Raw genomic sequence first — 20,707 nt, forward strand, 5'->3', positions numbered from 1 at the left:
CACTTTCATGCTAGCCACATTTGAATTTCAAAATGATTTCGAACTAAAATGGACATAACATTTTTGTTTTTTCACGCAGGGACATGACCCATGGAGACATGGCAGACCCTATAGAGTGAATTAACCCTGCCAAGTTTCAGGTGGGTAGCTCCAGGAATTTTCATGCTAGCCACCTTTAAAGTTTGCTTTTTCCAAGAGAGATATTGGTTTTTAGGGGGGCAGATTGCCAGCAGCAGTAGTGAGAGAGAGAGAGAGAGAGAGAAAAATTAAAATAATATTTAATGTTAATAATATTCACTGTGGTTAGCAATTGATGATGATGAGGAGGATACCAGCAGCAGCCGTGGGGGGCACCTGCCACTCCCACCCTACCCAATTCCTGTAAGCTGGAAGAAACCAGTGTGGTATTGTGGTTACAATGTCCCACTTGGAGTTCTCTGTAAGAACTTTGGCCAGTGACATCTCTCAGTCTAACCTACCTCTCAAGAGTTGTCGCACAGATTAAAAACTCAGAGGTGGGGAGACCACATAAGCTGCCCTAAGCTCAGAGAAACAGTGGGATAAAAAAAAATCTAATAATACTACTATTATTATTACAGGCAGCCAAAGGTCATTAAGCAAGCAATCATGCAGCATGAAATCTCCGGCAGATGGTCTTCTGTCGACACAACAGAAATAGCACTCTCATATCACTATACAACACTTACAAAATGAAACCCACTGCAAAACAAAGAACTTTCCTACATGCCTCCTTATTAGTCCTGATTTAATAGTAAGTGACTGCAGTACTATTAAATCTTACTGGCTTCCTTCCCCACCTCCACAACAGACTCAGAATCGCCAGCACATCCTTGAAGCCAACATCTGTGGCAAGATGAAGCAGAAAAATGGTGCCCTTTGGGTCTTGCATTGGTAAGCCGTGGAAGCAACAAAAAATGGACCACTAAAACAGGAATAAGTTTCTGATAGGCCACTCCACAACATGGAAGAGGGTACTTAGGCAGAAGAAGCCAATGCTCAACTCTTTAAGGAGCTGGAGGCAGTTTTACAAGGCCCCTGTTCATCATTTCTAGCGCTTGCTCAGTAAACAGGAGCTTCAGTTGGAGTTAATGCTCCATAAGGAAGGACACGTGGAATCATAAAGGAACACCCGCCCCAGTTCTACCCACAAGAAAACCTCACCCTCTGAAGCAAGTGAGGCCAATAAAGAAGCAGAAAGAGAACAGTAAAAACGAAGCAGGATTAAAAAGGGTATCGTTTCCAAAACCTTCCCCTTCAAGAGAGAAACAGCTACAAAAGCCCAAACTAACCACAGTGAGGCTCACATTATTGCAGCCTTTGGCAACCTGGTGCCCTCCGGATGTTTTGGGCTGCTTGGAGCAGCAGTCCAAAACATCTGGAGGGCACCAGGTTGCCAAAGGCTGCACTGTTGGGGTTTTAAAAGACAAAGTACCATCCACCACTTTTATAGTGCTTTTGGGGAGACAAGCAGACACAGAAAGAGGAGCGTACTCCAAGAACCCAGGATCATCCAATGAAGATGAAGAGTGGAAGATTCAAGACAGAAAACAAGAAGTACTTATTCAAACAACACAATGTTGAACTATGGGATTTAGTTTATGGGATGTAGTGATGGCCTCCAACTCAAGACAACTTAAAGAGGGAGTTAAGACAAACAGATATACCAGGGCAGTTTGTATGTTACACTGGTCCATAAGGAGTCATTTTGCAGCAACAGCCAGATCTTTTCCCCATGTCATTAATCTAACATGGTGCTCTGGGAATTTTGCTCTACACACACACACCCAACACAGATACTTTCTTTTGTCCATTATGATATATTGTATTTTATCTTGTTTGTTCACCGCCCCGAGAGCTATTCTGCTAAGGGCGGTATATAAATTGAAATAATAAATAAATAAATAAATATTAGGGGTCACATTCTCCTGGGGAAAATATGCCGAGGTCCATTCCTCCCCCCCCTTCAGCCTGTGCAACGGTTATAAAATTAGGCTGAGGGCCACATGAAATTAAACCGAGGGCCACATGTGGTCCACCCCTGATCTAGGTGTTGGAATAAGAAAGGAACAAGAAAGCCAGTCATTTAATGATTGTTTTGTATTGCAATTAAAATGTTTTTATGTAGACCATAAAACACTGATGTTTTGCAAGAGGGCGGTATATAAATACTTTTATATATAAATACATAATCAAACGGAGCTGGCTTACATGGAGAGGCAGTGGCTCTCCAAGGTTTCATAGGAGTCTTTCCCAGCCTTACTACCAGGGGTTGAGCCTGGGACCTTCCGCATTCAAAGCATATGCTCTACCACTGAGCTACACCCTTCTGCAAGCCTATCTTTGTAGCTACAACGGAGAGAAACTTTCCTTTCAAAAATGTAAATAAATGGAAGCAGAAATTCTTGGGACACTGAATTTTTTCATCTAGCACCAAATTCTGTGCTTCTGCAAGCCAAATTACAAAATATACATAGCCCTATGCACTTTTCTTTTACAAAGGTCTCTTTTTACTGAAGTACCAAAAAAGAAAAAGAAACGCCTCTCCTTCTCCTGCTCCAAGCCGTAATTAAAAATCAGTTATCACTATAGCAAGTAACAGGCCCACAAGACTCTACAAATACTTATTTTCTGGCATAACCTGTAGGGGGAAAATTAGGTGAAAATGCAATAAGACTTCAAACAGCCTCTTCCTGGTATTTTAAAATTTAATGAAGTGTTGGGAGTAGTTTAATATTGGAATGAGTCATGTTTTTTAGAGAAGCAATAATGCAGAACAGTATTTCAATCTTGGCTAAATCGCAGTATGCAACCATTAAGTAATACAGGGAAGGGTCTGTATTCTGTTGGGGAAAGGGCAGAGATGGGGAAATAAACAATTAAAAAGAAGTGCAGAACGGCGCTAGGAGGAGTGGCTGAACTGTTCTCAGTCTTAAGTGCAACTCAGCACTACTCTGCTTAGGAAAAGAACTTTTCAGCCACCCCTGCTGTTATTATTTTTTTTTTATTGTTATCTATTACAGTTATAAGTCGCTTGATACCCAAAGGTCCCCAAGCGACTTACACAATGTTAAAACAAAACAAAACAAAAACACACTATAAATACATGACAATAAAAAACAACAAAACAAGAGCAATAGCAACCCCCATGCAGCCACAGGAAGGTTTGGCAGCATATAAAAAAAAAATCATCATCTCAATCTACCAAATTCCTGGGAGAAAAGGTGCGTCTTTACCTGGCGCCGAAAAGATGTCAATGACGGCACCAGGCGGACCTCACTGGGGATCATATTCCACAGATGGGGAGCCACAGCTGAAAGTCCCTTGGCACTACCCTCCGAGCTTCCCTCCAAAGGGGGACCTGGAGAAGGGCCTCAGAGCAAGATCTAAGGGTGCAGGTAGGTTCATATCGGAAGAGGCGTTCCAGAAGATATTGGGGTCCTGAACCACAAAGAGCTTTATAGATCAAAACCAGCACTTTGAATTGGGCTCAGAAGTGTATAGGCAGCCAATGCAACTGGAACAGGATAGGTGTTATATGCTGTATTCCCCTTGAACCCACCAATAGTCGGGCAGCTGCATTCTGCACTAATTGAAGCTTCTGAACTGTTTTCAAAGGCAGCCCTGCATACAGCTTAGACAAATTCATGGAGGACAGGGCTATCAATGGCTACTAGCTTGGCTTTAAAAGGCTTGGCTTTAAAAAAGGTAAAGGTAAAGGTGCCGCCGCACTTGTAGTGCGAGTCGTTTCCGACTCTTAGGGTGACGTCTTGCGACGTTTACTAGTCAGACCATATATATGGGGTGGGAATGCCAGTTCCGTCCCCGGCCTTTCTTTACCCCCCAGCATATGCCGGGTACTCATTTTACCGACCATGGATGGATGGAAGGCTGAGTGGACCTTGACCCCTTTTACCAGAGATTGGACTTCCTCCTTTCGTTGGAATTGAACTCCGGCTGTGAGCAGAGCTTCGGCTGCATTACCCCCGCTTACCACTCTGCGCAATGGAGGATATATATATATATAAAGTTCTGAGCCACATAGCATGCATGCAACCCCTTTCCCTGCTGCAGACCATTTTGTTGAAGACTACATCAAAACACAAAGAACTGTGCTACAAGCATTTAACTGAACTTACCATTGGCAGTGCATTGATGGGTGGAAGGTTTCCTGTTAGGAGCCTCCCTGTCACAGGAAGATGGTACTGGAGTAGAAAAAAGAAAAAGGAAACTGTAAAGAAAAAGGTTTAACACTTAAAAATAAAAAAGGTGTTAACACATCATACTGTGACAGTGGCGAGGCCAGATTGCTCAAAAGATTTGCAAAGAGGAAAGCTGAAATTTCTCACCACTGAATTTGTAGAGAGGAGAAACTATGTTGCCACATTTCCAAGGATAGAAACAAAGGCAAATGCTAATTAATATATGTTAATACATGTACATTTAGAATAGATTCGTTTCAATATCAGGGATGGGCTAAAAAGAAGCAAGCTGGCATGTCTTGGGCCAATCCACACACCACTGCATTTGGGGATGGGGGGAAGAGCGAGGGAAAGAAAGACCTAGGTGCTGTCATGCCATGTCACCTTCCACCTGTCCTCAGTCCTGATAGGCCCTGGCTTCAACAAGTGTTTAGCTCAAGATGTTTTGCAAAGGCACTCTCCCCCACCCCACTGGCCCAATCCCTGGAAACAAGAAACCCCAAAATCCCACAGTATCCTTCCTCAGGGACTGTTTCTCCAATCAGTAACAGCAACTCTGCTGATTGATACACAAGATACAGGGCAGTATTCCACTAACTTTTTGTGCTAATGCAAGGATTAGTGCTGGCACAAGGGGATGTCCCACCTCTCCGCTCCCTGAACACGCCCCGCACCATCTCCAAATCTGCTCCAGAGAATTGGGGGAAAAGATTTAGGGGGCTCATAGGGGGTGGAGAGGGGGAGATCACACAAGGAAAGCTCCTCACACTGACAGAACCTTAGCCTTGCTGCAACGCCAAACACAACCCAAAAGATATGTGGTCTCCCAACTCCAAAAACATCTCCAGTTTGCTCAAGATGCAAATAGACAACTGCATCAGTGCAGCAAGAACTGCACCCTCTGATCTAAAGTTGCAATCAACTGATGCAGAGAATGATGTGGGAGTTTCACCATATTTGCAACTATTTCCTTATAAGACATCAGAAGAATCTTATACGGTAGCAGCTTCTCAAACTCTTCCCACGAGATGTATACAGACCTTCACCTGAATGTGCAAATGGTCAAAGTGCAGGCAGAGGCAGGGGGCATGCACACAACCTCTAATGTCCTCATGTATATTCTCCCTGCCCGGCCAGTCTCTGACCTTCCTGTGCTGTGTGGGGAAGGTCTGCATGGGCTTCTACTCATGTTCACTTGCATGTGACTGGGGACAAATAAAGCAGGGTCCCGGATCACATGGAAGATTCCACTCGCATTCAAGTGAGCTTCAGTAGAAGCCCCACACAGACCTTTCCTGCACATAACAGAGAAAGTGGCATCCTAGCCGGGGAGGAGACAGGGTGGGACACGCACACAAAGCTGTTACGGGCAAGGCTTGCGCACAGGCCCCTACCCCATACACACTTTGACCATGTGGGTGTTCATGTGAATGCCCGGACACACCTAAGAACTCTTTTTTATGTGAAGGACACCATTAAGAAGAACAATCTGCAAGGTGATAGCCTACCTAAAATAAGCTCCCGCAACCAAGGTTGCATACACGTGCATATATTTTCATCAATCTATGCCCCACTTTTGCACCAATAGCTTCCGAGGTGGCTTATGTAAAAAATTAAAATACAATAAAATGTACAATGAAACAAACCATTAAACCCACAACGTTATTTGTATCTACATTGGTATTTGGGGGGGGGGGGATTCCACACAGTTGCAAAACTATATCCTGCCAAAAGCTTGAGAAAATAGAATAGACCTCAGGAGACTGTTTGGGGATATGTTCCATAATTGGCAAAAAGGGGGAGGGACATTTGGAACTGGGCTGCTGAACTTAATAACTGAGCAGGTTCATATAGGAACTGAAGGCAAACACTATTGAATACAGAGGGACTTCGTGAGGAATCGTGTCTATGATACAACAGAGACAGCTTCTTCTCAAGTGGATCGACACTGGTGTCATGCCCAAGTCTACCTTAATGCATCTTTACCAAGATATAAGCTAGGTTCAAGCAGTGGTCAGGGAAGGGCCCTAGCTCAGTGGTACAGCATCCTACTGAAAGAAAGGGCAGGCTATAAATCTAATAAATAAATAAATCTGCTTTGCAAACAGAGGGTCCCAGGTTCAATCCTCAGGTAGGACTAGGAGAGACTCCCTGCTTTAAATTCTGGAGAGCCCTTGCTGCCAGTCAGTGTGGACAGTACTGAGCTAGATGGACCAATGGCCTGACTCGGTATAAGGCAGCTTCCTGTGTTCTGAACACACATACCGTAAGACCCCGAATGAAGGCAGGGGCATGCATGCAAGCCCTGCCTCCAACTTCCACAGGTACATGGGCTATTCTTCAGACCTTCACCCAATTAGCACAAAGATCTGAACAGAGTCTTTTAAAGTGTGTTCATGCTTAGAAACTCTCCCCGCTATCGGGAACCCTGATAAGTCAGGATTCCCACTTGTGGGAGGATTTCTAAGGCCTTCTCCTGAATACACTTAAAAACTGCCTTTAGCACAAAGATCTGATTGTGTGAAGTTCCAAAGAGCAGACAGTGTAATGGGCTTGCGTGTGCACCCCTTATCAATTTTCCCTTCGGTTATCACAGTTAGCACAAAAAGTAAGTACCAAGCAACATTAACAACAACACCAAATTGAGTATTTACATAGTGGTCAAATTCAGCATTCATATAACATTATTTCAATAAAATAGGTCACTGCTACTTCACACCAGTAACTCCCATCAGCAGATGCCTCATGGCTCAAGGAGAGAAGTGGAAGAAGAGGTTATAAGGCAAGAGTGAGACTTAGGAAAACCATAGAGTAGGTATGGGGAACCACTGGCCCTCCAGACTGGCCATGTGGGCCATGGCTCATGGGAGTTGGGAATCCAACAAAACAGCTGAATGTCCACAGGTCCCCCACCCTTGCCAAAGAAAATTGGCATGCCATCCAAAGGATCTACCAGCCCATAAGGAGCTAGCTATGATGGCGCAATAAATGGTGTATAAAGGCAGTAAAACATATCTACATTATCACAGGATTGCACATAATAACTGGCAATGAAGCAGTGACATTCCTTATATAGATAAGGTGAGTAAGCCATCAATACAAAAAAGGAATATCTCAACTCTGGGAAGAAAGGGAACTAAGGGGTGAGAGGGAGCCTCATTAGTTCATTAATCAAGGACAATAAATGAAACCAGTGATTTCTTTATTTTACTTTGAACTTTTGTAGATCGCTTAATCAACAAAGTCTTTTGGGAAGTTTACACCAAGTTCAAACAATATTCAATAAACAGCAACAACATTGTTTTAAATTAATTTTTCCTCTTTCAAACAAGACTTTTTCTGCAGCTGGGATCTGAATGTAATTGAAATATTTTATTTATCATTTTTATTGTATTGCGAAATCACTTTGCGATGCTTCATACGAAGCAATTCACAAAAGAAATTAATATTTATTTATTTTTCATTTATAAATATATTTGTATACCACTATTTCATTAAAAACATCAAAGAGGTTAACAACGAGTTAAAAAAACCACCTTCATACAATAAAAACATTAGAAATACAATAAAACCAAAGGTCAACTATTCCATTTCCTTCCTAAAAACCATCACAAAAACAGCATTAACAGCATTTAAAAGGCAGCAGAAACAATCTGTTAAATGGACAAAAAAGGAGGGTTTAAAAAGCTTGAGCAAATAAAAAGGTCTTCACTTGCTGCCAAAAGGCATGTAATATAAGGCCTTAGGGGAGTCTCATTGGAGAGAGCATTCAACAAATTGGGGCACCACCACCAAGGTAATCACCTGCCCTGCCTCTTAAATTGGCAGAATTATTAAGAGGTCTCCAAGGCAAGCTTCTGTTCTGAAGCATACCTAAAACCATAGATAAGAATTGAATAGGAAAGTGGAAAGTGACATTTTATCATGTAAACTCTATAGTGGGCTGAAGTGCAAAATACAGTTTTTGTTGTATTTATGACAAAGATTAAGGGCTGGATCCACCCCAAGCTTATGCATTAAGGCCCTTCCTCTTGAATGCAGCCCGAACAGTCTAGTCAATAAACTCTGTGAAAATTGGGGGTGGAGAGGGGAGGTCCCTATGCAGACACACTTACGCACAGTGAATGAGCCCTTAGGATCCTGGTCTAAACAAACCACGTAAAGTTGCAATAAAGCTTTTAAATAAACAGTCTCAGGGATGAAGGAGGACACAGGTTATTCATACCCAGTATTACCAACTGCCACTCCGCGAACACACAAGGCACAACTGCCTCCTTCCATCCCATTCAACTGTTCTCGCACTTCAAACATGCAAGAGGCTCTCTCTCATTTTCCTTATTATATGGAAAAGACTTCCCCTCATTCACAGATAGACCTATATTTAAAACAGCATGAATGTAATCCAGCTGTTTGGAACCATGAACATGGTAATTGCCCCTTCCCCCCAAATGACAGGAAGAAGTCAGTGGTGTGGGAACACGCATACAAATCCTAGAATCAAAACACATCCCCAAGGAGTGGGAAGGTAACTCTTAGATCGGGGATGTGGCCCACCACAAGTCATTGGACTACAACTCCCATCATCCCCAACCATTGGCCATTTTGGAAGAAGGAGTCTAACAACAGACAGCTAGCCCCCATACTGTGGCATTTCAGCAGCAATTAAATGTCTATTCAGCAGGATGTTTTGTACATAATGCAGACTAGGGCCTCATTGCTGATCTTGTGTTACTGCTATTAGCTTGGTTGTATAACTGATTGCTTTTAATTACTGTTGTTGTATTGCATTTTATGCAATACACAAAATAGGTGCACCACCTTCTTTTCTGCAAGTGGAAGGACAGTATATAAATAAAATCACCAGCATCATTGCCATCCTCTTATGGAGAGGCACAAGTTCCTCAAACTGTTGCAGAAGCCATTCCTCCCAAGGCCTTCTATAAGTTCTAAGTAGAATTCCTTGAATACATACTTGCAGAGCTTGACCCTTGTATGGAGGAGAAAAATCACTCTTTAGTAAATGGGGCAGAGGTGCCCAAATGCCTGTGCCATGAGTAAACTGTTGTCACCAACTACAGGTGGCCTTTGGCATTCCACATCTGTTACCACCAACAGATATGGTTCCTCCTTTTATCCAGCACACACAACGGCAGAAACCAGACAGCATCAGAATCGTGAGTTAGAAACACAGGAAGCTGCTTTAGATCCAACTAACTCAGCAGCATCTACAATGATTGGCAGTGGCTCTCCAGGATTCCAGACTGGGCACATTTCCAACCCTATCTGGAGATGCTGGGGATTGAATCTGGGACCTTTTGCACGCAAAACAGATTATCTGAGACTGAGCTGCATCCCTTCTCCAAAGTAAGGGGTTAGGGGGAGTAGAAAGGAGCTACACAGAACCTGCAGAAAGACCCTCAACAGGAACTGCTAAGCAAAAGCCAGCTTGGTACGCTGCAATCTACAATGGAGAGCCAGGGAAGTCTCATGTAATGTAAGGCAGGGGTAGCCAACATGGTGCCCTCCAGATGTTGCTGGACTAAACCTTCTATCACCCCTGACCATTGGCCATGCTGGCTGGGGCTGATAGGAGTTGCACTCCAGCAACATCTGGAGGGCACCACATTGACTACCCCTGATGAGTGCAATGGATAAATAAAACAGTAACCAAAATATGGTTAAAGTAAAGGGTATAGAATGGGGGCTGGGAAGAGAGAGAGGGAGAAAGAAAGAAGACCAGTAACCATCTACTTCACCTGTCATTTTATTTTGTGTTTTCATGTGTTACAATATCAGTGCTAGGAGCTTCTGGATTAAGATTGGCTGGACAGCTTGGGTTAAACAGATAAGTAAGACATAGCCTATTTTTATATTATTGGGTTAAGATCAGGTACACATTCTATTTAGCAAAAATACACTCCTATTGCAACAGCTGAAGCAGCCCCAAAACTAACATAGACTTGAAAACTAATAAAACTATTAAATAATTAACAATCATTTTGCAGTAATATAGAACTATTTAACTTCCAATTTCAGATTTTTTTATTTTAAAAATATTCATACTCCACCTTCTATTTTAATATCTAAAGAAGAGATAGACAGAAGATAGAACAATATCTGCTCCACTATTTGCTTAAATGCAGTTGCCACCCAGTCAATGCTAGGGAAACAGAGGTGACACTAAAGAGGCTTCAGAGTACAGCAACTTCTCTCCCTGAATCATGGTCCTGTCACCCAAATACAGCTTTTCAACTTATTACTGAAGTCCAAAGCTGTATGTGTCACTCCAGAATTCTTCCTAGCTCGACAAAATCAAGATAACAGTATCTTTGATCAGTCAGCCACAGTTGTGGATCCAGCAACTGACCTCTAACTTGTCTGGGGTGCAGAGTACAACACACTCCAGGCCTGGATTCAGGTGCAACCAAAACAAGCCTAGACAGAATGAGCATTTCAAACAAATGCATTCAAATATTAACAAAACCAGGCTTGCAGAAAAATCCAGAACTTACACCAACAAAAAAGGTGGTGTGTATCAAACTTGATTTTAAAGACTTGTTTTCCCTCTGCCAGGCTCGGAACAGGAGTAATGTATGCCAGCTTCCTATATTGAGAATTGGATCTGGGAAATCTAACTGGGTCTACTCAGAAGTTAGTCTACTGACGTCAATAGGACTCACATTAGTAAGTGGAGTTAGGGCTGCAGCCTTAATCTGCTATTCCTAGGCTAGATCGTTTCGACCAGCCAGCATCCTGAAGCTCAGTGTTCTTCAAACTTGGGTCCCCAGATGTTGATGGGCTACAACTCCCATCATCTCAGACCAATAACCATGTTCTCTGGGGATGATGGAAGTTGTAGTCCAACATCATATGGAGACCCAAGGTTGAAGAACAGTGCTGTAGCTGAATACTGGGCAGTCTAACCGTTTGGCTCAAACGGACCTACCCATCAATCTGGAACTCCGATTGCTGCCAGTTTCCTTTATATCCCATGCTCTATTTTGTTCTTGTTTTCCTCTGCCATCTAATTCTGATGTTTGATGTCAGTTTATGGAATGCAACCAAACTAGGATATATTTATATGATGGCGTTCAATCTTCTTAAAGAAAAAAAAGTAATACATAAAAGCCAAAATGTACAGAGGCAATAAGTATTATGTTATGTATTAGCATTACTCATTGACTTTACCTGTTTAATCTGTACAACTATAAATTAATATCTGTGGCTCCCTGAGGCAACAGTCGATCTGAACTTGAAAACGAAAAACGTAGCTATATGTAATCTGCACATAATAATGAAACATGCTTTTAAAAAAAAAAAATGACGGTAGGGGGATATTACTTACTGCATCCACAAAATATCGCATATATTTCAATATCCTGGACCAATCTCTACCTTGTCCAATGGCAAAACTGCATGTGCACTTCTACCTAACCATATACTCAGTTTTTGCCTCCTACTTTAAATTGGTCAGAAACAAGGCAGAATCTGGGGGCGCTACAGCTGAACCCATATCCAAAGAACTGGAAGCAGCTATATGCAAGGAGTGGAAGAACCTAGAGCTGGAGCCTAAAACGGTGTTAACCAGGGAAGGGTAGTCATCTAGCATATTTATCAGGTCTGGCCACTCCAGAGGGTTTATACTGTCTGCAAGTCTCTCAGTCTCTCAGTCTCTCTCTCTCTCTCAGTCTCTCTCTCTCTCAGTCTCTCTCTCTCTCTCTCTCTCTCTCTCTCTCTCTCTCCTCTGTGTGTGTGTGTGTGTGTGTGTGTGTGTGTGTGTGTGTGTGTGAGAGAGAGAGAGAGAGAGAGAGAGAGATCCCTCCCCTCTCCTCTTGGACGTCAGGCGCTCCAAGAGATAGAACCATGACCAACAACTTTGTTCACACTGCCCCGTGTCAAGGGAGCATCCCACCTCTAACAACCTGGGCTGGTTATTGGCACTCCTTAACCCTGCTTAGGCTGAGACTTGGACCAGGCAACAACGTTCTATCTGGCTCCAACATGTGCCTACTCTCACCTCCTGCTCAACAACTGCTCAATCCTTGACAACAAGGTCTCAGGCAGCTCATCAAACTTGCTCCGTTTCAGATCATACGGTTACTGGTTCAAGCTTCTAACAGAGCTCCTGGATCCAGTACTGTCATTAGAGGCCCTCATGGTCTCAGTGGCTAGGAGTGACTAAGTCCAGCTCTGGCTGGTTCACCAACCTACAGCCCCTCTTGGACAGAAATGACTTGGCCACCATACTCCACACTCTGGTAACCTCCAGCATGGACTGTTGCAGTGCACTCTACGTGCGGCTGCTCTTGAAGATCATTCAGAAACTTCAAGTAACCCAAACTGCAGTGGCAAGATTACTGACTAGGGTTCCATTCTGAGCTCATATATACCCTGTTTTAAAACAGCTGCATTGTTTGCCAGCTTTATTCAAGATGCTGACATTAGTGTTTGAACCTGAAACAACATAGGTCCAAGGCCAAAATGTCTGAAAGACTATCTCCATCCCTACCAACCTTCTCTCATGTTAAGATCTGCAGAGGGGGCTCTCTTGGTAGTTCTGCCATCCACAGAAGTTCAGGGAATGATGGCTCAAGAGGAGGACTTCTCTGTGGCAGCCCCAAAATTGTGAAACTCCCTCCTTACAGAGGTCCATCTAGCATCCTCATTAAACAGCTTCCATTATAAGATGAATTGTTTTATAACTGTCAATGGTTTTATCTGTTTTTAAAATTGTATATTATATTCTTTTAATCTGCCATGCGACCTTATGGTGAACAGTGAACAAGAAACCTTATAAATAAATTACTATTTCTTTTTATTATGGGTGGGACAAAATACCCAGTTTAAATTTCCTTCTGCGGCCTTCAGGGAGGGACCATCACAGAGTATGTGTTTTATGTGTGGATGGCATTATTCAATTAAATAACTGCGCGAGCGCAAAGATTGCCAGAAGCACAATGGGATTTTTCCTCCCTCCTCCCCTCCACACATGTCCCACACCATATCCGAATCTGCTCTGGAGGGTTGAGGGGGAACCCAGAACAGATTTACAGGGGGCAGAGGGGGAGGAGAACGTTCCTTGTGTAAGGAGAAATCCTAGTACTAACAGAACATTCGCCTTAGCGCTACAGTGAATACAACCCAAAAGGCCCAACATTCTATCCATGGCATCTACAGTTAAAAGGGAGGGGGAGAGAATATCAGGTAGCAGGTGAAAGCAAAGAACTGTGGATGCAGCCAATCTGATAGTGGGCTAAATGAACAAAACATCTTGGCCTGGCATAAGGCAGTTTATTATGTTGTTCTTACATTTTTATTTAGTGCTTGTACATCTTTTCCAAGTACTTTTTAATCTGTTCTTAAATGTACGAAACTGAAAACAAGTAGCTTCTTTTTACTTAGTACATTTTAATTTAAAATATCTTGCCACTCAGAAGGATGGGGGAAACACATGCCATAGTGGTGTACAGAAGTTAAAAAAAGAAACACAGTAAAACCCAACAGATTTAAACAATAAAGTCATCCTAACAAGCAGGGCCGGCGCCAGAGGGTGGCCGGGCCGGGCCCTGGCCAAGGGCCCTCCTTAGGGTGGGTGGGTAGCACTCCCTTCTGCGATCTGCGGTAGCGTCGGCTCCCAAATGGATCGCAGAGGGAGTTCCCAGGCATACACCCCCACTACTGCACAGGCTTGCAACAGCCACCTGCATGCTCCACTTACCTCTCCCTCAAAGTAGATGCTGGCTGCGCTGTGGGCACAAGCCTGTCATCAACCAAGATGGCGGCTGAGGTTTTCCTAAGGGGCTGATGCCCCTACTGCCATCTTGGCTGATGGCAGCTATGCGAGCGCATAGCATGCATGCATGCATGCCATCAACCAAGATGGCGGCAAAGGCATCAGCCACTTAGGGAAACCCCAGCCGCCATCTTGGTTGATCTCAGCTGCCATCTTGGTTGACAGCAGGCATGTACGTGCAGCGCAGACAGCATTCACCTCAAGGGAAAGGTAGGTAAGAGGGTGTGTGCGTGGGTGCCAGGGCCTGGGAACGGCTGGTGCACAAGGGCCCTGGCATGTCTGGTGCCAGCCCTGCTAAAAAGTCCAGCACTGCAATCTAGACCAAGTAGTAAAAAAAAGTCAGAAGCAGGCAACATCCAGCAAGTCCTGGCCTCCTTTAGGAGTAAGGGCAGGATATAAATTCAATGTATCACCACCACCACCATAGAGGAGTGACCTTTTTAATGCACAGTACACCATGGGTAAACATGATTCTTGCTAGCTATTGATGTTTTTGTTTTTTGGTCCTTTCCATCCCCAGGTCAAACAGTACTCCGGCTTTATTTTCAGCATGCCACACAATTCTCGGGCAAAGTAACGACACCAAACATCCAGGTAGGTAAAGACCTTCAAACTAGCAAGAGGCAATATTTGCTTGATAAAACAGCATGTGTAAACAGCTGGCCATCTATAGGCTACATACACCCACGTACAGTAGGGCCCCACTCATACAGCAGGTTAGGTTCCAGACCCCCGCCGAAAAGCGAAAACTGCAGAAAAGCGGGTCAGCTGTAGCGTGGGGGGTCTGGAACCTAACCCGCTGATTGTGCCAGAGGAGGAGAAGATCAGCTGTAGCGCGGTGGTCTGATTGTCGCGGAAGAGGAGAAGATCAGCTGGAGCGTGGTAGTCTGATCGCCCCCGAGGAGAAGATCAGCTGTAGTGCGCTACAGCTGATCTTCCCCTCCTCCAGCACGATCAGCTGGGGCACGGGGAGCTCCAGCCCCCACTCCAACTGATCGCCCCGCTGGCACCGTATTAGCAGAATGCCAAAAAGTGTAGTGCCCAGAAGCTCATTGTAGGAAGTGCTGCCAGCATGAAACCCTTTGTGAGAAGAGCCCAGTGCCATCGTGCGTGTGGGCAGATAGTGTTTTTAACAAACAGCTTCATTGTTATTTTTAGATTTATTACCCCTGCTATTCACCAGAAGGTCCCAGGGCTGGTCACAGCGATATAAAATAAAACATTACAAGCAGTTTAAGAACAAATTATAATCACAATTAGACTGGATCCTAACATTATACATCTCCAATTGTGAAAAGGCCACGGTAAAGACTTGCGTGTTCAGCATGTGACAAAGGTACCAGATGCACCTCTGTGAGGAGAGAATTCCACAACGTGGAGGCTGCCAAAGAAAAGGCCCTTCTCCCATGGGGGCTGTGAGGCGTCCTTCCCTGGCTCTCCCTGTCAGGTTCCTACCTGCGCGTGGCTACTGCCTGTCACTAGGCACCACCAGGGACTCCACCAGTCCGGACTGTCCTTTTTTATTTTTTCTCTCCCCGCTCTAGCACAGATCTCAACAGATCCCCCTGCTAGGCAACCACCAGTCACGTCCTAATACTAGTATTCCCAGAGACTCTGAATACTGGTATTGTTATTCTCTTCATCGCTGCCACCATTTGTTACAGTTTCCCTTCAGCCTTGGTCATTACCTTACCCTCCCTTCTGGTCTGTGAAACCCCAGCCAAGGATCAGGCCTTTGGTAAACCAAATTAAGTATTTATTAAAGATAACAAAGCTAACAAGATTAACAAGATTTCTTCTTAAGGCACATAAGCATATGGTTTTACTCAATACTAATCTGAACTCCACCCCCCTCCTTCTTCACTCTCTCCTGGCAAACAACTCTCTCAAACCCCACCAAGCAATCCACTCTTTCTCTTCTCCCACCCTACTCCACTCTCACTCTTCCTTTTATACATTCAGCCATTTTAAACACTCAGCCAATCATCTCGCATTCTACTGCCCATTCACTCCCCCTCCTCTTTCACTCCACTTACCATGTATCTTCTAAAACAACAACACTTACCATATATACATTAATATAGGAACATCACATTTCCCCCCCCCCTTAAACAACAGCAGAGTATTATTCCTGTTCCAGGATTTATACGTCGCGTTAACAAATAAAAGTCTCTATGGGGAAAATGTCTTTCTTTGTTCCTCTGTCTGGTCACGTCACTGCAGTCCCAGCCACTTGCCTGGAAAGTCCATCGGCCAGTACATTGTCCTTGCCTTTTATGAACTGGAAGACCACTTGATAGTCCTGTAGGGCCCAGGACCACCTCTGCAGCATAGTGTTATGGTTTTTCATAGTCTGCAACCGTAACAAGGCCCGATGATCCGTAGTCACTGTGAATCTTCGTCCCCACACGTATGAGCGCAACTTGTTCAGTCCCCACACGACCGCTAGGCACTCCTTCTGGACCGACGAATAGTTTTTCTCCCTCGGCGTCAGCTTGCGACTCAGGTACGCCACTGGATGTCTGGTGCCTTCTCTCTCCTGCAGCAAGATGACTCCCAGCACGAGGTCCGACGCATCTGTAGCCACGATGAATGGTTGCTCATAGTCTGGTGCTATTAATATGGGTCCTTGGCACAAGGCTTGCTTCAGCAGATCAAAAGCCTTCTGACATTCATCCGTCCATACCACACGCTCAGAACACTTCTTCTTGGTCAATTCATGCAAGGGGGTTGCTATTTCCCCAAAATTTCTCACAAACTTCCTATAAAAACCAGCCACACCCAGAAATGCCCTTACTTGTTTTTTGGTTAAGGGGATCGGCCACGCTTGTATTGCCTCCACCTTGCTCCATAAGGGGGTGATTTTCCCACTCCCCACCTTATGTCCTAAATAGATTACTTCCTTTAGTCCAAACTGGCATTTCTTAGCTTTTGTTGTGAGGCCTGCTTTTCTTAAGGCCTCCAATACTGTTGTCAGGTGTTGGACATGCTCAGGCACCGACTTGCTAAAAATGGCCACGTCATCGATATAGGCCACTGCAAAATCTGACATGCCTCGCAACACAGTATTGATTAGCCTCTGAAATGAACTTGGTGAGTTCCTTAGTCCCATGGGTAAGGTCACAAACTCATATAACCCATCTGGTGTACTGAAGGCAGTTTTGGCTCTGGATTGCTCGTCTAGTTCCATTTGCCAAAATCCTTTACAGAGATCTAGTGTAGAGATAATGGTTGCTGCCCCCAATAACTCTAACATAGCGTCTACCCTAGGCATAGGATACGCATCTGGGACCGTAATTTTATTGATTAGCCGATAATCAATGCAAAACCTGGTCGTTCCATCTTTTTTCGGAACCAGGACAATACTTGAGGCCCAGGGACTGATGGATTCCCTGATCACTCCTAATTCCAGCATATCTTCCACCTCCTTTTTGATCTCATTCAAAACTTTCCCATTCACACGGTACGGAACAGATCTGATTGGGGCATGATCTCCAGTATCAATGGAATGTATAACTATACTGGTTCGGCCAGGTTTGTTGCTAAAGAGATTCCTATAGGTTTTCAAAACTCTCAGAATCTCTTCTTTTACTTCCTCCTTCACCTCCTCTGACCATTCCACTTGATCTACCCCTCCTTTGTCTTTGCTTTCCTGGACCAAATCTGGAAGTTCAGGCCCACTTCCCTCAGGGAATAAGGTAACTTGCAACACCTGTGCATCCCTGGTATGGTAAGGCTTCAACATATTTACATGAACCACTTTGCTTTTGTTTAATTGGTCTGTGGTGATTACATACGTCACTGTGTCAAGCCTTTCTCTGATGGTATATGGTCCTTCCCAGTTAGCCTGTAATTTGTCATGTTTCCTGGGTATGAACGCCATAACCATATCTCCCACATCATACACACGTTCCCTGGCTGTTCTGTCATACCAGTAACTTTGCTTCTCCTGTGCTTGACTCAAATTCTTTTTCACCATCTCCATCACTGATGTTAATTTATTGCGGAATTCCAATACAAAATCTACTACAGATGTTTTGTACTCTCCCAGGGTTCCTTCCCATGAATTTTTTAATAGTTCCAAAGGTCCCCTCACTTTTCTAGTGAACATGAGTTCAAAGGGTGAGAAGCCTGTTGACTCCTGAGGGACTTCTCTGTATGCAAACAAGAAGCATCCCAACCGTTCATCCCAGTCTTGTGGGTGATCTTGAACATAGCTTCTGATCATGCCCTTCAAAAAGCCATTGAATTTCTCATTAGTGGCGGGATGGTAAGTAGTGGTCTTTAGATGTTTTAGACCACAACATTTCCACATACATTGCATCACTTCTCCCATGAATACACTGCCTTGATCCGCCAGCACTTCATGAGGGAAACCCAGCCTCATAAAGATTTTTAATAAAGCCTCTGCCACTACAGGGGCTTCCACGGATCTTAGTGCTTCTGCGTCTGGGTACCTGGTGGCAAAATCCACCACCACCAGAGGTTGGAAAAGTTACTTTTTTGAACTACAACTCCCATCAGCCCCAGCCAGCATGGCTACTGGATTGGGCTGATGGGAGCTGTAGTTCAAAAAAGTAATTTTTCCAAGCTCTGACCACCACCAATAGATATTTCTTGCCATGCCTTGTGTTTTGGAAAAAGGGCCCACCAAATCTATCCCCACTCTATAAAAGGGTTGTCCAATTATAGGAAGGGGCTTTAAGGATGCCTTAGTCTTTACTCCACTTTTTCCCACCTTTTGGCATATTCCACAAGATAGACAATGTTGTTTTACATCTTTGGAGATGTTTGGCCAATAATAGTGTGCTGCCAATCTCCTCTTGGTCTTTTTTATTCCCAGATGTCCTGCACATGGGACATCGTGGGCTACCTCTAGCAATCTGGTTCTGTATTTGCTAGGTACTATCAATTGCTTCACTGGTTCACATTCATCCTTTCTCTCAGCAGGCATCCACAGTCTATATAAAATCCCATTCTCACACACACCTTGATTCCTCAGTTTGTCAGTGAAAGGAATCTGTTGGGTCAGAGCTTGTTCCTTTATCTGCTTCAAACTTATATCTTTTTGCAGCTCTTCCCTGAATTGATCTGCCTCATCATTATCAGAGACCACTTGATACAGTTTGTCTCCTTCAGCAGGCCTGCTAGTGGTTGCTATGGTGACCTGAGGCTGGTTAACAGATTCCACCCTGTTTGTTTCAGCCCCCCTTAATATGGCTTCTTTTTCTCTGCCAATTTGCTGTCTGGTCACTACATAGATCTTTCGTTGGGCGCCCATTACATCTCTTCCCAGTATTACTGGTTCTTGTTGCTGGGCATTAATGCCTACTTTATATCGGCCCTCTCGGCCTCTCCAAGTCATTTCCACCAGGGCCACAGGCAAACTTCCTGGTTAACCCCTCACTCCTTGGATAGTCACAGTTTCCTGAGGTAATATTACCTCAGATTTTATTAAATCTGACCTCAGTAATGTCTGAGCGGCACCAGTATCAAGCAATGCCCAATAATTTGCCCCTTGTACACTCACTTCCTCTCTCAGACTTGAATCAAGGTCTGTTACTTCTGTCCAGTTTATCTGGCAGAACTGAACCTTTTTCGGTTTCTAAAGCCTTGGGCTGTTTTCACTGCCCTTGACTAAGCAGGATTACTAATGGGGTTGGCAACCTCACATTGAAAACGTAGGTGCCCCGGTCTACCACATTTGTAGCATAATTTCTCCTCACTTTTAGGGTACACAGATCCACTCTGGGGTGTCCTATGCCCTTCAGATTTTACTGGAGGACTCACTCTCTGTGGTATCACATCCCTTCTGCCAGCGTTACATGGTCTGGGTTTAAAATCTCTTAATGTTTTCCCCACCCAGCCAGTTCTATTGGAGGCGAAGTGATCCGCCATCTCTGCGGCCTCCTGCACAGATGTAGGGGAACGGTCTTTGACCAGGAGCCTTATTTCTGGTGGTAACTGATGGTATAATTGATCCAATATCATGAGGTTTTTCACCTCCTCCACAGACTGAGCTTTTGCACTTGTCAGCCATTTCCCAAATATGTCCATCAGTTTTGCCCCCAGCTCCACGAAAGACCTCCCTGTCTGTATCTGGCAGTTTCTGAAAAGCTTTCTAAAATAATCAGGCCCCAGTCTGAATCTTTTAAACACTGCTTCTTTGAATTCAGCATAGGTGACGGGCCTGTCTGAGGGGAAATATTGGTATACCTCAGCCAATTCCCCTTTAATCAGGTTTGATAAATACTGCATGTATTTATCTTCAGGTAGCCCCCACAACTGAGCTGCTTTTTCAAAGGTGCTGAGGTAAATTTGAGGATCTTGACCAGGCTCATAGACAGCAAAGTCCTTTGCAGTAATTTTTATTTTTGCTCCATCTCTGTCTTTCCTTGTTTCATCAGAATGAAACTTCTCTCTTTCAAATTTTAACTTTTCTACTTGTAATTCGGCATCCACTGCTCGTTGCTTCTCCCTCTCCTCAAACCCCATTCTCAACTTCTCAGTTTCCAACTCCCTCTGTTTGTCTTTTTCCTCAGCCTCAAAGACCCGCTGTTTGTCTTTTTCCTCAGCCTCCATCCTCATTCTCTCAGTTTCCATCCTCAACTTCTCTCTCAAGTACTCTATATAAGCGGGATTGCTTGAGTATCCTTCTGGGGTCTCTTCCCTGACAGGTTGTTTTTGCTGGGCA

The 20,707-nt window shown here is 44.2% G+C and overlaps 1 protein-coding gene across 8 annotated transcripts in view; it reads right to left on the bottom strand.

Moving 5' to 3' along the window:
• The window catches only part of TBL1XR1 (TBL1X/Y related 1), a 230,558-nt gene that overhangs the window by 117,462 nt on the left and 92,389 nt on the right, over positions 1-20,707 (bottom strand). For 6 of the 8 annotated variants that reach the window (XM_061637358.1, XM_061637351.1, XM_061637353.1 and 3 more), the window contains exon 2: positions 4,158-4,223. The exons of the other annotated variants lie outside the window; for them this stretch is intronic. The gene's annotated coding sequence lies outside the window, so the exon portion shown is untranslated. The remainder of the gene's footprint in view (positions 1-4,157; positions 4,224-20,707) is intronic. 8 annotated transcript variants of the gene reach the window in all.

This window comes from Rhineura floridana, chromosome 7 (assembly GCF_030035675.1).
Source record: "Rhineura floridana isolate rRhiFlo1 chromosome 7, rRhiFlo1.hap2, whole genome shotgun sequence".
Taxonomy (NCBI): Eukaryota; Metazoa; Chordata; class Lepidosauria; order Squamata; family Rhineuridae; genus Rhineura; species Rhineura floridana.